We start from the raw sequence: 14,367 nt of genomic DNA, 5'->3' as shown, positions 1-14,367 counted from the left end.
AGGATGGATAATTGGACCGCACCACCACGTCCTGCTGAAGGGGAGAATGTGTGTTTTCTTTAATTTAAAAAAAAAGAAAAAAAGAAAAAAGAAAAAAAAATAGTATTTGTACTTAAATATTGAGTTTAGTAGTTTAGATTTTCTTCTTTGATCTTTATTTTTATTAACAAACTAGACTGTACTGCATCATTTGTGTGGTTTATGATTGTGTTGTGTAGTTACCCCTCGTGTGTCATAGTGGGCTGATCAGCCATTATATACACCCCTGTGTCATTTCACTTTTAGGTCAGTTATGCTTGTTTGGGCAGTCATTTGGTGTCTTAACTTTGTAGTCTTTGCATGACTTTAGTTTTGTTTCTTTGACTTCTTTTATGAGCTCAATATTTATCACTTTTGTAAATATAATTTTGGGTTAAATAAATGGAAATCCTATTTTTCTAATAATTACTGTTACGATCAACTCCATTACAGTTCTGTTATTAATGTTAAACTAATATTGTGAATCACATTTTCTGTTTATGATTATATATTTACATACAATGTTGTATTTATGTTTTCATGACTAAAGTAAAACAGGACATGACAGCGTGTGACAGTTTTTTCTCCAAAAACACGTGTTCCTAAAAACAGACTCTGCTCTCTGAAACATTAGTTATGCATTAATCATCCATTTCTTAATTCTTCAGGCTAATTAACAGGGAAGTCTTGGACCCTTGACCTCTATCTGCTCCAAATAACTGAAAGCATGAAACAGTATATAAAAGTTAAATAGCATCCCTTCTGTGAAAGTAATAAGATGCAATAGTATGAGCCGAGCCCTCAGCTGATGTGGGCTGCTGTCGCTGGCATTAAGACTGTCTGAGCTTGTCTTTGTGGCCCACGTGAACTAATCCTATGCTCACGGTTTTATTTAGTACGCAGTAAATAGACAGTTTATATAGACAGTCAGAAAACCCTACAAACACACCTCTGCAGACCCGCTGTGACACCTTCCAGCTAAATCCACCGTAATCATTAGAATGATTTAGACAACAAGTAACACCAAAACAGACAAAACCTCCTCTGGCAGCAGCATGTAGACGAGCAATAGAGTATACTCCAAACATATGTCTCGATTGCTGCTGTTACTGTAGCCAGTGTATTTCAGTGTGTCGCCGTAAAGCCAGTGGGATTAGAGCCGGCCTGGGGTCAGATCTGGCCCCCTTATTGGATGTTGAAGAGTGACAATTTCGGAAAAATTACACTTAAGTTTGAGTTTTTAAATCTCACTGATTGCATGACTCATGATTCGATTCCCGGGCTTTTATAATTCTAAATATTACTCACATTTTTAATCTGTCTAAATCAAGGTGGTGGTTGAGTTGTGTTCGTTTTGAGTTATTTTGCAGTGTTTTCACTGCTCTGGTGTAAATGGTGTGATTAAATTAGGCTGTATGTGGCCCACACGCTAAAATAATTTTGGCACCTCTGCTTTAAACCATCTTTTGTTTCTCAAATAGAAACTTACATGCACAGTAGGAAGACTAAAAGGTGCTGCGTGCTTTTCGTATTTCCCTTGAACCTTTTTCATTTCACGTATATGCTGGAATGTTTTTAAACACAGAAAACAGAGATGAAGGGCTCGTGCTGCTTACAGCATTTCTCAGCATAAAGCCTTTCTCCTCTAAAACGCTCCGTGCTAAATAACCATTCCTTTCATTTTTCTGGAAGATTTGTCCTTGCAAAACCTGTAATTCTCCTTTTTTCTTGCCTGCCTTGCCTTTTAAAGACGGCTTAAGGAAAACAGTGACCTTATTTTAACCTGTATCACTTATCAGAAAAATATGAATGTTTTATTTGCATTCTTCAACGAGACTTATTTCTCCTCATCCTTCTGAATTGGCTTTTTCTTAAGAGATTCTCAAATGGAAATGACATGTTTGCTCTCCCCCGAGTGACCCTTGTTCATATCTGCCCCAGAAGCATGTCAAAATGGCACTTTTTGTCACTTTTGATTTCTGCTGCAAGCCCTCTATTACCACAAATACACCTGTCATGTGCAGCACTTCAGTTCAAAAGTCTGAAGGCACAGACTGCCTGGAAAAATCTTCATCCAGGTGAATTCATGAATGGTGTTCTCACTGGTTCAGTAACGGCTACCTAGGACAACAAGAGTGACTCTGAGGATGAATTTAGTACAAGAAAGGAAGGGGGGGGGGGGGGATCCATAGAAGCTGCAGTTGATATTTGGTAAACAGCAGATAGAGCTGTAATTGACTTGAAGCGACTGCTGTGTTTTGGCGCTAAATAAATAAAACTGGATTGAATGGAATAATCAGATACTGCCATTTTCCCTGGACCTAGAGCAGGGGTGGGGGAACTCCATGCCTCAAGGGCCGGTGTCCTGCAGGCTTTAGATGTGTCGTTGATGCAACACAGGTGATTTAAATGGCTAAATTACCTCCTCAACATGTCTTGAAGTTCTCCAGAGGACTGCAATGAACTAATCATGTGATTCAGGTGTGTTGACCCAGGGTGGGATCTAAAACCTGCAGGACACTGGCCCTCGAGGCCTGGAGTTGCCCACCCCTGGCCTATACCCTCTAGGTCAGGGGTGGGCAATTCCAGGCCTCGAGGGCCAGTGTCCTGCAGGTTTTAGATGTGTCCTTGAACCAACACAGCTGATTTAAATGGCTAAATTAGCTCCTGCAGTTCTCCAGAGGCCTGGTAACGAACTAATCATTTGATTCAGGTGTGTTGACCCAGGGTGAGCTCTAAAACCTGCAGGACACCAGCACTCGAGGCCTGGAATTGCCCACCCCTGGTATAGGCTCACAAACACACAACCTTAGCAGACAGGAGAGAAAGAAAAACAGAAGGCAGACCCACACCTGGAAGATCACGTCAAGCAACTTTATATTGAAAAGTGAAGACCTGGTAATGTTATACAAACAACATCAAAGATCAGACAATGACCTGTGAGTCACTTGGTGACGGTGGGGAGTAAGAAATCCTTTTTAACAGTAAAAGGAAAAAAAGGCTCGGAGTCATCGTAGGCTGGACAATAAGGAAAGAGAGAAGAAAAGAGCAGTACCAGATGCAAAATGAAAGCATGTCCAACACATTTATATACTTGGCAGGTAGAGCGGGTCCTCCTAACAGATAGGATAGTAGACTTGCTGTATATTTTTTTGACAGGTCGATGAGACTGGAGAAAGCATTATGACATCCATTATTATTATTATAAATATTAAATCAGCATAGCATTTTGTACATGACTGCACATGTCATTATCTCCCAGGAGAGATTCATGACTTTCCCCTAAGTCCTCCACCCTATGATGCAAAGATCAGTCTAGTGGTAGCAACAGAGGATCATTTCAGCTAGAACTTTTAATCATCCTCTTTACAAGGATCTACTAAAAAAAACATTTTGAAAGCTGAGAGGAATTACAGAAGTCGAAACAAATGCGACCGGATGAACGAAGAGCGGAAGAGAGAAAAAAAAAAAAAAAAGGTTAAAAACTGCAGAGAGGAAAAGTTTAGAGGAATCAATAATACATTTGGTTTAAACAATTGTACATGCTCTTAATATTCAACAGCTTGCTGTTGTAAAACACAAATGATTATGACAATTGTACCAAGCAGCCAAGCGTGCAGCTTGCTGAGATATTTATAAGACATTTCGATAAAGGATGTCTCACAGTGGGGTGGAGTGTCTACAACATCAAACTCAATTGCTGTTCACCACAGTTTTTGTCACTTGGCATTTACTTCAACAAACCTCGATGCAGCTGGAAAATCATGACGAAAACTCATGTTTACTTTTATGCTGTCATAAGACGGCACGGTTATGTTCTGAGAACACCTGCTGTCTGTAGTCTTTCATTAATTTTATCAGTTCTCGTCTTTTTTTACCGATGAGTTTTGGTCGTGCGTTCATCCAGCCGGACTCCTGAATACCAAATCTCTCACAGGGCTGTTAAAATGACTGAGCCATCTGTCTTTTCTTTGCATTTTGCTTCTATACCACCCAGACCTTGTTGTAATAGAACAGGACTGCAATAGAGCATATTTATGGATTTAATGTTTAAAAAAAATGCAGGTGTAGGGTTGTGAGATACTGAGTGGATCCTAGCCTCTACTGATCAGCACAGGTATCATCTGCAGAGAGAGAGAGATCTAGGTGAAAGTGGATGAGCTTGTGAGTTGCAGCAACAGTGCAGATTTGCAAGCTGAGGCCTTACTTGAGATTTCAGGTGAGCAGGTGGGGGTCCGGGGTTCAGCTGGGCTCCTGTGGAGAGTGGGCATGGAGGTGAGCGACAGGTGGTTCCAAGAATCCTCGAGGAGTATCAATTAAAGGTTGAGATTGTGGGAACACTGACTTATACTTCAGAGAACAGGCTGTGGGCTTCAGGCAGGACACTAGCAGACAAACCGTGTGATGGGTTGGTGGCAGTAACACACAAAGATAAATACATATCTGAGTGAGCCTAGCTACCACCGTATGAACTGACTTAGACCAATTGAAACAGCAGGTACTTAAATCACAGCCATAATGAGAGGATTCATGCCAGGTGAGGAAGATCAACTCAGCCCAGAGAACACTGACCTGCCCACTTCTCCACCTGGAAAACAAAAACACACCCAGAAGCACCCACGACTTCCCAAACCCTGAAACTTTTCAGGCTGCTTAAGGAAAGAAAAAATAATGCATAATAATATATAGTGAGTTTGTTTTATTGCCTTCTGACTGTGAGACCAACAAGCTTTGGCATTTACAACCTAAGTGCAATGTGATGACCTTACATATTTATAAAAAAAACCTTTTAAAAAACTATATTAAGACAAAATTCACTTTGCCACTGCAGTCTCACCAACCTTCACTCATTCAACATAATATGAGGTTTACAAATGAGCGAAAGCTCATTGAAGGCCTGACGGATGATTGACTGCAAGTGAAGGAAAACATTACAGCAGGTAACCGTAAGCGGCTGTACAGCAATGAGAAGCAGTTGCTACATGAACAACCACAAAATTATTAAAGGATAGGAAGCAACAGTAATGGAGCCGCTCTTCTGACAGACTCTGACAGGCAGACAAAAGCTAATCATCAAAAACATACCCACACTATCATCTTTTCAGTAATTGTAAATATGACAGAGAAAGCTACAGAAAGTAGTCATTTAGAGGAGGACTGCTTTACCATAATAGCTCAACCACAGCTCTAAATTACAGCAAAAGTCACTGTTGCAGACTGCTTTGCAATACATAACAGGAATTAAAGTTGCAGGATAATTTTGAAAAAAGGATTTTGCCTTTAATCTGTCCTCATGAATCAACAGGACAAAAAAAGACGATCTTGCAATGAAATCACACCAGGAGCGGCTTCAACGAGTTCTCAGTGCATGCTAATCATGGAAAATGTGATATATGTGACTTTAAATCAGATAAGCATACAAACACAACATTTAAGAAGACTGTATGAGAGGGAAAGGGGAAACAAGCTCTTTAGCTTTTTTACCACTGACCCCTATTTTTAAACCCACTGGACCAAACTCACCTTTGATTTTGTTCTTTATTCTGACTTTTTATGCAGCTGTAAAGTTCTGTGACTGCGTCTCATGATATTATCTCACTGATAAAGTCCGTGTACAGACATACATGCACCTGCCAAAGGACACTGCACTTTCTCTGCAGTGAACTGTCCTCATCATAGTCCCGTCTCTAGCAGGAGTCCCCAGCAACACATTCAGTTGCTGGGGCAAAACTGAACCAGAAACTAAACTGGGAACAGCTAAGGCTAACTATGAAAACTATGACATGGGAACATGAACATGAATCTGAGCAGGAGCATGAAAAAAAAACAAAAAACAAGACTTGAGTCAGAGAAAATCTGAACGGAAACATGAAAAACCATGAATAACCCCAGAACGTAACATTATCTCATAAGTAATCAAAAAATACAAAATAACTGAAAATGCTGGGTCACAGACTCCGCCCCCTGACAGACCCTGAAATAGTTTAAATGGGTGAGTGGCTGGAAGGATGGATGAAAAAGTTTAGTAAGTCACTGTTACTACTAACCAGATACTATGAGATTTTCCAAAGAACTGACAGGCATTCTGGGTATGATAGCACACAAATGATCCATGCATGCAATATAGTGTCTTTCTCTTTAATTTAAGACTCCAAGTGATTTGTACAACAAATCTCTTTCACCCAATCACACAAACATAACTTACACTGCTTTTATCTATGCATAAGCACCTTATCTAACACCCAGGGTTTGGTCTCTGTGGTTAGCAAGTCTTTGCAGACAAGCTGACACCTTCCATGCAAACTATGGGTGACAGCAGCAATTTTGTAGTGACTAAGTCAATCAGAGGTATTTAGTGCAACATTGTCTTTGCAACTTATTTTACCCAGTTACAGCCAGCAACCACTTGCCAAGCAGTAGGTTCCCAAGGGTTCGCCAACCAGTGTCTAGACGTGTGTTTTCACTGGCAGGGCAAGACAGAAGTCTGTGGCTACTGTTAACCTCGGTCAACAATCTGTTTAAATATTCAAGACATGTCAAATGTAATGTAACTGTCAGTGGCTGCATTAAGAAAAGGTGAGTACAAAAAATATTTTAACGCAATAAGTATTTGCACAAATTTTATGTGTCTTAAGAATTTGTTTATAGAGAAAAAGGTAACTGGTTTTCCAGCTAAAAGTCTCGAAGCATCTAAAGCAGAGAACTCTAATGGCCTAATAATTAAACTGATTTAAGTCAACTTTTGAGTCTTTGTTTTGGAACTTCAGTCTGAGCTCAGAATCTTAACTGTCAAGTCTGCAGCTCTCAAAACTACCACAACCAACAGGTTCAGTGGTTTGATGAATAAAACATGCCTTCTGACTCAGAGTGATGTGATTTGTTTACAGATCACAAAGGCAAAGTTAGTCAGACCAAGAAAAATGTTGTAACCTTGGAGTGGGGGTGTTTGTTTTTTTTATTGTTAAGAAGTGATCAGAGAACAAACAGCCTGCCTTTGAAGCTCCACCTGGTGTCGCTCACCTTCAGAATCTGCCAACAAAGATCTAACGCTAACCCCAAGTGAAAATGAAATGTTCCCCCGCCCAACCGTCATTGCTTCTACACACACAGACACTCATCACATCAGATTTTGGTCTTGTAGTAAGAACACTATGTTTTTAGCCATGCTTCCCATACTCTGATTTTCTGAGCCTCGTAGTGAGGGCTGCAGGTCTCCATCATTACAGGAGCAGCAGGGATGTTGGGGGCAAAGGGCAGTGCGAAGTAAGACGGAAGCGAAGCCACCCAACCTGTCGGAAGTTATCACCATGCTTCAGTGTGCAGACAGACTGGTCAACTGGGACTTCATCTGCTCTGCTACACTGGGGAATGATGGGAGCAGGCTATTTCAAGTTGGAGGTTAGCAAAAGGCCACCATGTGGAAAGAGGACTGACAGGCCGCTGTTGTTTGAGAGCTGGCATCGATCTGAGCGGGCTGCTTGACTGAAGCTGCTTTGCGCTGCTACAACTCTCAGGTCTCACTTATTTATTGTGTCTCCTTTTCTCTTTTTTGATGTCACCCTGTCTGCAGGGTAGCAATTGATTTTAAGGTACTTTAACTGAATTGTATAAAACAGGCAGTGGCCTATGCAAAATTAATAATCCTCCTAACCTGGCAAAAAATTTGGTTTGTTACAAATGCTAAACATAGAGTTAATTTATGTAATATATGGTGCACATATACACTATATATTACAGGCTGCAATAGGCCTAGACTGTGTTCTTAACTCACCACCCCTCTGCTCTACAGTCATTAGTTCTCATTAATCTTTGCTCTCTGTCTTTGTTCTTTCTCCCATTACTGGTTACGGCACATGGCTGCCCCTCCCTGAGCCTGGTTCTGCCAGCTGTCTCTTCCTCTTAAAAGTGAGTTTTTCCTTCCCACTGTCTCCAAAGTGCTTGCTCACATGGGGCCGTCTAATTGTTGGGATATTCCCTGTTTTATTGCAGGGTCTTTATCTTACAATACAAAGCGCCTTGAGGCAACTGTTGTTGCAATTTAGTATTATATAGATAAAACTGTATTGAATTCAATTAAATAGTAACCATGCATGCTAATAACACAATGTTTAAAATGTAATATTCCAGTTTTGCAGATGCTCTTCTTCGGTGTTAAAATGTTTTAAGCCTGTTACATGTAAAAAGTGATGGGACTTAAAAATGAGAGCTGCAGACAAGTTATTTGATTTGAAATCTCTGGACATACAAGCTGGTGTAACTGATGCTATACACTTTTGCATGTTTTTCTAGCTACAACTAAGAGTATGTGCATAAATTAACAACATTGCTGATGGCTTAGGACTACTCAACACAACATTGCCAATGAAAGTATTTAATTTTAACAATCTTTTGTATATAAATTTAATAGAAATATCAACCTTTTTTCTTTATTTACATCTGTAACAGTGAGTGAGAATGGATGACAGTGGAAGGCGAGTAACTGTCATGGTACAACATGTGACTTTACAGTAAGGCATACTCCTGTGATGGCAACACTTTCCAAATGATAACTAAAAGCCAGATCAGGAGTTTCAAGAATGCAACTTAAGAAAATACCACCGATTAGAAATATGTTGCAGAAGCACACATTTCTTAAGGTGGAGTGCATCTGACCTCTGTGGGACACCATAGATTTCCCAGCTAATTCAAAATTATCAGTATATTTCACTTTGAAGCCCTGGGCTGTGATATATCAAGTGCTATATGAGCACACACAATCTTCTGTCAATGCTACCTTTGGTTAGTCCACGTCTGAATGGACTCTATCCACAACATTTTCCTTTGCCCACCTGCGGTCAGGTGGGGAGTAGCAGACTCACTCTCCATAAAGCATAAAATGGATATTAATTTATTTAGTTGTTGACTGTTCCAGGATAAAACACAATGACATTAAATGAATCAAAGGGTAAAATGTAAAGCTGGAGCTGTCTGCCAAGCAACCACAAATAACCCTTTCATTCATTAATTGAAATAAAGAAAAATGACCAAACTGCACAAATAAGCATTTTGTCACATTTTATATCGATATCTCACAAACCAGACACAAACTCTCTCTCTCTCTCTGTCTCTTAGAATATTATTAATGTGGCTCCAACAACATTAAAGACTTGTGCTTTTGTGTGATTTCCCTTTGCTCCTCTCACTAGTTTGAAGTGTGGAAGGCTCAGGTAGATGAAAGTGATGTCACACACTTTTATGCACTAATGAGAATCTGGCAGAGTTTCAAAATCTGCTGACATTGAAGTGCTACCAAAAACAATTTGATCAAATCACACCCATGTAGGTGATTAGCTGATTTTAAAAAGTCACCTGAGGATGTGCGAGGCTGTAGCTTTGACTTTCTAAACAGATCTGTACTGTATTTAATCTTACTGAGAAATCATAATGATAATAAAAATCAAAGCTATGCTTTCAGCACCTGCAGTACCTTGGAGCATACACTGCTTGCTAGCTTTTTCCTGACATCTGTAACACTGACAAAATCATTGCTTCATGTAATTCACTCATGTAGAATACAATAGAAGTCCCAGAAAATGTGTTTTCTCTCCGATATAAACCTGTGAGCTATGAGTGTGGCTTTCTGCAACATAATGGACAAAACTCCCACAACATTAAGATGTTATTCATTGTGAAGGTGTAACATGACAAAAGGCTTTTTTTGGGATAGTCCTCTTAGTGAGAACCCAACATGGTGTCTAAATAGAAGTTTAGCGTCTCTATCCAAGATCCCAAACCTCATATTTCCCCCAATCCACACACTAGAGTGTGTTTGTGGATGATAGATGGAGAGAAAAAAGCATTTGTGTGAATGGGTGAATGAGGCTAGCTTCAATATCCACAGGAAAGCGCTCTACTGTACAGTATAAGCACCAGTCTCTTCCTAAACTGACACTGACAAATGAAACTGCTTTGAATGTCAGAGCATTTGCGAGTTGTTTCTACTAACACTAAGTTTTGTTTGAGGTGACTTTTTTTTAAATCTTCAAATATACACTTCATTGCGCCGCCAGACTTTTCAGAAACAAGTGTAATCAGGCCTTTCTCTCTATCCATCTTGACACCCTCAACATTTGATTGACTGGAGTGTTAAACCTTCTTTGATCTGCAGTCTATCATAAAAATTGTCATCTTGTCAGCCGTAACCCTCATATCAGAGCTACTCCCTTGCTCATCTAAAAAATTCATTCCAAAACACATCAACAACAAAGGGATGAGGAAATTGTCAAAGTATTGCAGCAGGATTGCAGCAAACTTTGCACCTCAGAAGATTCATTTTCTATCCAGCCATCTCTAAGGTCCCTCTGCTTCAGCTCTTCCTTCACTACCTTCTTTGTACTTTCCCCTCACTAAACCCTTTCTCCTTTTATCTGTTGTTGCTCCTTTTGTGTACACATGGAGCTCTGTTTTGTGATGTAGGCGCTTTGTAAGTTTGAAACATTGAAAATGAACAAAATGAATCAGCTTTGTGCGCTATGACTCAGTGATCTGGGAAAATCTGATTAAAATGATCTTCTTATCCATGGCTCACATTTGAAGAAAAAGTACAACAATGGTTTCATAATTATTGTATGACCGTGCAGTTTGACTTCTTTCCTGTGACGATTGCCGGGCAAATATTGACTTTGAGATGATTAACCTAATCCTAATGGATGGGTGGACGTGTTGGTTTGGTCTCAGCACTCGTAACGGCCTCCTGTTCCGCAGGAAGGGGCAGATGTTCCTGAGAAAGAAAACCTTGGATGCCTCTTGTGTGCTAACACTCAGCAAATGGCTACTGCTGGTGAACACAGTGGAGTGACCAGACAGTTTTCTTGGGAGCTGCTCATGATGGGTAGAACTGTCACCTCACAGCAACAAGGTTCTGGATTCAAACCTTCTTTGGGTCCTGTGTAGAATTTACCTGTTTTCACTGTGTCTGTGTGGATTTTCTCTGCTTTCCACACAAAGTCCAGAGACAGGCACTTCAGTTGGTTATTCCCAATAAGTTGCATGAAAAGTCCAGGTAAAAGCCTGGGTAGGCAGTCACTAAGTGGACCTCCTGAGAAAGCAGGGTGTCTTTACTTAGGACAATACGATTTTCAGTTTCCAACAGAAAAAGGGGTACAAGGGCAAACTGGCAGAAACAGAGCTAGGGCAGATTTTTCAGACTGTATTAATACAATAACCAACAGGAGGTCAAGTGGGTCAACAGCTCAGGTGATGCAGGTGATGGTAACACTGATATAACAGCAGGTAAAGCAAGTGGGAGCGAGTATGATGGCACAAGGAGCTGAGAGTCAACAAGAAAGAAACAGCTGAAGCGGGCAACGTGCCATCCTTCCCTGTGCTCCCATAAGATCCTTTCTTTGCTTATCTGCTTCATGATCATCACTGTTGATATTAGCATGCAGAGACAGTGTTGCCTGTGAGCCCTGGGACTGCTACTTTGACTCAGGGCAGACATGATGTGCGAGCCAGAATAATGGAGCAGTTAGATGATGTGTGTGTGTGTGTGTTTGAGCGGGGAAAGAGGAAGGAAGGGAAAGGAGGAATGAGGGGTTTGTTTGGGTGTGCATGCCGTAGAGCTCTGTGTGTGTGTATGCAGCAGGTTTGCATGCATGAAGAGCGAGTCTTGAAATGAGGTTTTTCTTGAACATGCATGCGCAGGATTAGTAACACTGGGGCTGGCACAGATTTACAGCACCTTACGCACACATCATGACATTTTATGTAACACTCATAAACTCAAAACATACCATGGCTTGTGCAGAGATTTGTCTCGCGGCAATGTGCGTACCTGCTATGTTGTTCCACAGGACGAAACTGTGATAGTGAAACTGTTAAATTTCTCTCTTATTTGGTACACACTGGTGACGGCAGAACTTTGGGACAGAAAATGTAAAAATGAAAATTTTAGATTTGGAATATGTGGTTAATGTTGCAAAAGGATCGATTTAAGTAAAAAATGCAACTGAAAACAAAAGAAAGTTTAGAAACTGAAGCTACTTGCAGATTCTCTGATTCCATCTGGATGTTTGAGCTGTTTTGAGCTTTTACACTGGATGACCTTCCTTGGAACAACCCTCGAGAGATTCCCGTCTCCTCCTGGGAACAAAACGGAGAGCTTTTGCTTGTTAGGTGAATATGTAAACCACTACACTATGAAGCCACTAAAAGTAAGTCTATAAATAATTATGAAAAAACAAACAAACCCTAGTCTACTGGGTGAAAATGTCGTGACTGTTTCCACCACCTGCTCCTGCTTGCTGACTTGAACTTTGTCAGCCTTTATATCTGTGAAGGGAAGAAACGTGACATTGGAGCCTAACGGAAGAGACTAGGCCAACACATGAAGGCAGTTAGAGCCTTTATTTTGAAAGCGATTCACTTTTCACTGTGGACTAGTGGAGCTTTTGCACATTTTGATGTAAGGAGTAAAGTGATGCTAACCACTGCTCACATTAAATAGGTGATGGTAATTAATCTTCCAACTCACCATAGCAAGTTTGTTGGTATGTTGACCAGTTTGTTACAACTAATGACAAAATTCTAATTTCACATTTATGACAAAATTAACAGCGAGGAAAATGTTAATCCACAAAAACATTTTATTTCTTTTTACAGTCAGTGAGTCACTCTGTCAAGGTTCAAAAACTAGTGATCGTTTTTGTCGGACCTGCTGCTTATCCTTACCTGTGACCTGGACAAGGGTAGTGGCAGAAAATGAATGCATTTCAGCCTTTAAAGGATATAATCGTCATTCAGACAATCACTCAGCTCAAGTTGTTCTGTGTAAAAGGGGAGGCTGTGCTGTTCAGACTGTACGTCATTGGTTGCTGAACTGCGTCACTACCGAGGTTGGGTTAGTTTGACATTTTCTAGTTTTATAGCTTAGGAAATGCTTCTTTTAGTTATAATTAAAGTATAATCTTTATTTCCTATTTGAAGAGGCTCAGTGAAAAAAAGAAGTACTCTTTCCACTGCTGCTAAAGCTAAACATTGTGTTGTTGTGCTTTAATGATTTCTGTTTGCCTGCCATCCTTCTGTAGCTGTCACGGTCCTGGGTCTCCTGACCCAGCGTTTTTAGTTCTTTGTGATTTTCGTATTATTGTACTTGTGATTTATTCTATGGCTTCTAGTTTTGATCCCTTGCCCTTCATGTCTCCCTGTGTGCCCCTCTGTGTATCTGTGAGCCCTCGTCTCTCCTTATGTTTTATTCCATGCTTCCCCTGCCCATCATGTCTAAGTTCTCCCCGTGCTCTCTCTTCCCCCTGTGTGCCCTCTATGTATTTATGAGCCCTCGTCCCCTTTCGTGTTTATTCCGTGTCTCCCCTGCCTGTTATGTTGGTGTTCTACTCGTGCTCTCTCTCCTCCTGTCTGAACCTCTGTGCTCCCTGTTCCACCTCTCCCGTCAGTGTTCAGTTCACCCCGCCCTGTCTCGTTATGGTTATCTGTGTCAGCTGTGTTCCCCGTGTGCTCCCACTTCCCTCGTTAACCCTCTGTGTATTTCTGTCTGTGTCTCCCTCTGTTCAGTGTGACGTCGTCCCTCATGTTGTGTGGATCTCCCTGTGTCTCTTCGCGTATGTTAGTTTACTTTTCCCAGTTTAGTTTTGTATTTCCTATGTTCGGCCATTCCAGCATTAAAGCTGTGATTTTGAGTTCATCCCCGTGTCTGTGAGTTTTGCGTTTGGGTCCTCCTCCTGCCTGCCACACAGCCGAGCCTTGACAGTACGACGTCACCAGTAATGGACCCAGCAAACTCCCTACGGAACCGGCAGCGAGCAGACCCCGCCTTCCCTAACGAGAGGAGAAGGCAGGAGGCTCGGCATGCCCGGGAGCGCGAGTCTGCCTTCTATGGGACTCGATTGGCTCTAGGTGGGCCGCGCAGCCTCCAAACTGCAAACGCTGCTGCTTTTTCCCCACACCGTCCCACGGTAAGAAGAGTTGGAGGAGTCAGCCTATCGCCTGCCACAACTCCTCCGGCATTTTCGACTTCTGGTTCGCCTCTCCGGTCGCCGCCCACGTCCCGCGCAAAGAAGAGGGTTACTCGGCGGTCGGGGAGTGGTTTCGAGCCGACGACAAACGGCCTTACCCCGCTGCAGGCTTTTGCGCTCTACCTGGGACTTCCACGCTCGGAGCTGCACAAGCTCCCTGTCTCTCCGGCGCAGCCTGGTTCGTCATCGGCTCAGCCAGCCGACATCACCGAAGTGCCTGCGCCCACTGCCTCGGGAACTCACGGCACAGTTCCCGGGAAAACACGACGCTCACGCCGTCGCCACGCTAAAGCTACTGAGCAAGCTCCGGTGGTGAGTGAATCTGACTGTTTTTTCC

At 41.7% G+C, this 14,367-nt stretch overlaps 1 long non-coding RNA gene across 1 annotated transcript; it reads right to left on the bottom strand.

Annotated features, from left to right (window-relative positions):
• Positions 1 to 2,878: 2,878 nt before the first annotated feature.
• On the bottom strand, positions 2,879 to 4,659 carry LOC113030637 (uncharacterized). The gene is made up of 2 exons (XR_003273616.1): positions 4,226 to 4,659; positions 2,879 to 4,142 (listed from the first exon to the last, which is right to left on the bottom strand). It is a non-coding gene; the product is annotated as an uncharacterized LOC113030637 (long non-coding RNA).
• Positions 4,660 to 14,367: the final 9,708 nt, after the last annotated feature.

Source organism: Astatotilapia calliptera, chromosome 10 (genome assembly GCF_900246225.1).
Source record: "Astatotilapia calliptera chromosome 10, fAstCal1.2, whole genome shotgun sequence".
Taxonomy (NCBI): Eukaryota; Metazoa; Chordata; class Actinopteri; order Cichliformes; family Cichlidae; genus Astatotilapia; species Astatotilapia calliptera.
The sequence above is the reverse complement of the archived record's forward strand: the minus strand, read 5'-3'. Positions and strand labels throughout refer to the sequence as shown.